Here is a 3,025-nt window from a genome sequence, read left to right as displayed (position 1 = left end):
GGTCAAGGAAACATTTGTTGGACTGGAACAATCTTGTCTGTAACAGCTAAAGGAAGTGTAAGAGTAATTCCAGATGCGAAACACAGAACAGTGATGGGCCATTTCTTTTCAGTTACTGAACAGAACGGTGTTCTCTGTATCTGCTCTTGAACGGCCAGGTGCTTGTTAATCTTAACGTCTAGGTAGTTTGTTTTTGACAAGCAGTGTCATCTGGAATTGGTTTTGTAGTAGAGTTGAAGATTCAAATTTGGCTATTCCAAGAAGATAGAAGGAATTGTCCCCTAACAGCAAGTCTTAAAATATCTGATATTTAGATTGATCTCTTTTTTTTTTCCCCCCAGTCATTGGCAGGATATCTGCATCTGTTGGGGGGTGTATGGAGGGGTCATAGGTCTAGATACTGCATTAATGGATGACATGGCTATAGTAAAGCTCTGTAAATGCACTTAAACCAGTGTTCACCAGATTATTTTTTATCATATTCATAGTAGGAATTTTTGTGCAGTAACGTGTGCAAGTTAATTTCCTTTGTCATGATTAGTTAGCTACTCAAGGATTCAATTAACAGTGATTTAGTTCTGCAGTAATTTGAAGAGCTTCCTGTAGTTACCGTGCGACCAATCAGTATTTTCTATTGCTCTGTCTCTAAACCAAGTATATTGGAGGCAAAGGTGAAGAATCTTTTCTACATAAAATCTCTTGGTAGATTTGTAAAGTCTACTGTATGATTGTGCCGTGCTAATACCCGTGAAACGGCATCCGCCGTGACTTGACTTTTCTAGGTCCGCTGGGAGTAAAATGGAACATCAACAAAGTTGGCGGCAATAAACACGAACATAAAGTAACGCTTCTTGGAACTGTCTTGACACATTGTAACTAGTGGAAACTAGTCTTGAACTTAATTGTTGTTTCAGCTCACACGTACACTTAGTATAAATACAGAGGTTCGTCTCTTCATCTCACAACAGGGCTCTGAACCAAAGATTGCAGTTAGTCAAGGTCTTCTCCCAGACTATTTGGGGAGTTCTGCTGCTGTGCTTGGAAATCGGAACTATCCGTAAAGAATAGAGAGATTTCCTAACTTACCTTGGAAAAATGGAACTGCAAATTGAACGTATTCCTACAGGAGAAATCATCCGCGTGGTTAGTCGCAATGGAGAACGCAAGACTGTAAGTCTGTTTTTTATTGTTCCCTTTTCCCTTCTCGTAGTGTTAGTTACATGATAACCGACGTAGGCACCGTTGTTCTGAACTGAGAAATGCTAGTGCAAAAATACGAGGCTTCTGCAAGACTGGTTGGTCATTGGAGTGACTGTAGCTGTGTCGTGAAGAGTTTTCTCTCACTAGGCTGAAATTAGTAGCAATGAGTGTTAATATTAAGTGACTGGGAGTTTAGAAAATGATTAAAGTGTATTTCCTGTAGAAATACTTCAGTGTACCAAAGTTGGTGTGACTTGCGTTTGGTGCGCGGCCTGGGTGTATTCATTCTATCAGAATTCTGGAAGCACTTTCAAACTACAAAGGAAGGGAAACAGCTTTGGAAAGAGTATTTTGATCCTCTTTGATAGCGATTGTCCGTGTTGTCACTGGATTCATGCCCTGAATGTTACAGGAAGGTTCACACATCAAAAATTCAGTGGTAGAGGAACATATTAACGGGTTGTTACTAATACCTTGAGGAACCGAGTATTCTGTTAACTTGTGACTTTTATTGACCTGGGTCCAGGGTTTGTATGTAAGCCGATGGAAAATCGATGAGCTGATTATTTCTGGTTTGACATGGTAGATGTAAATAATTAAGAAAGACACAGTACTTTTCTAAGGATAATTTTAGTTTTCAGTACTTGGAATGAATGGCCATTCTGTGTGTTGTGCTCCAGAATGTTTTCTAACTGGATTAGTATACTTTTTAATTACAGGAGTCCAAAGAGAAGGAGCTGTGTAAAAACTTTTTAAAACCCTCCTTATGTCTAAATGTACCTAAATGCAACTGCCAATTTATACCTCTTTGTCATAGGTACTTACAAACCATTTAATAGATCTTCAGTGCTGGTAGCAGCTTGCTCTGGGCAGAGCCACCGTGTACTGAAGTACACACCTGTGCCTGTTGCTCCCGTTTCCTAGCATTGTCTTTCTAGTAAGTGATCTGAAAATTAGCGAAGACATTTACTGTGTGCATTACACAGTCGTCAGGTAGAGTCATTGTACTTCAGAAAAACCTGAGCGCTCTGCCTCCTCGGGAGAGGAGATGGTGGCAATTCCGGTATTCTTTGGTTTCCGGTAAATGGTCCAGGAATGTTCCTGACTTCTTTGTAGTGACAGCAGAGGACACCGGCTGGACTGAATTGTCTTTCCCAGAGGGAACTGTTCCTTTAAACCTTAGCGAATAGCATGTGCTAGGATCCCGGGGGAGACATCAGAGAGGGAAAAGCTATTAGTTCAGCTTTCTAAAAAGTTTTAAATACTCATTAACAGTCCGTAAAACTGTAATTTGCTACTTTGAGAACAGCAGTCTCTATTTGTCAAGTACTGTTGGTGCTGCGGGAATGGCCAGAGAAAAGTAGTTTCTGATGTACTGTGCTTTAATGCAAACAGAAGCTTCTGGTGGAAGACACTTTGCTGCAGGAATGGAAAGTGCAGAGCTCAGTATGCCTCAGTCTGTTAGAATTAAATCATATGCAGAATTTCCCGTGGATCCTGGCTAGACTGCCTCCGTATTTCACATGTATGTGAGACGAACCGAGATGCGTGTTGCTGCACAGCGTGGATGGTTACCTGAGTTCACTCTGGCTTATCACTCCAGCGGGAACTTCACCGTTCGTCCTTCTCGGGAGGATACACCTTTGGTGATTCCCACAACCAGGCGTCGGTGGGGAGGGGATGGTAAAATTATCATCAGGGTCCGAGGTTTATCTGTGGTGCGCCTGGAGGAGACGCGGTGCGTCTGTAACTCTAAGCGACGGGAACGCGAGCCGATTTGGTGGAGAGGCTTATCAGCAGGACGCTGTGGTCCTGAGCAGCGCAA

Source organism: Pygoscelis adeliae, unplaced genomic scaffold (genome assembly GCF_000699105.1).
Source record: "Pygoscelis adeliae isolate BGI_AS28 unplaced genomic scaffold, ASM69910v1 Scaffold331, whole genome shotgun sequence".
Classification (NCBI taxonomy): Eukaryota; Metazoa; Chordata; class Aves; order Sphenisciformes; family Spheniscidae; genus Pygoscelis; species Pygoscelis adeliae.
This window is presented reverse-complemented; position numbering follows the sequence as displayed.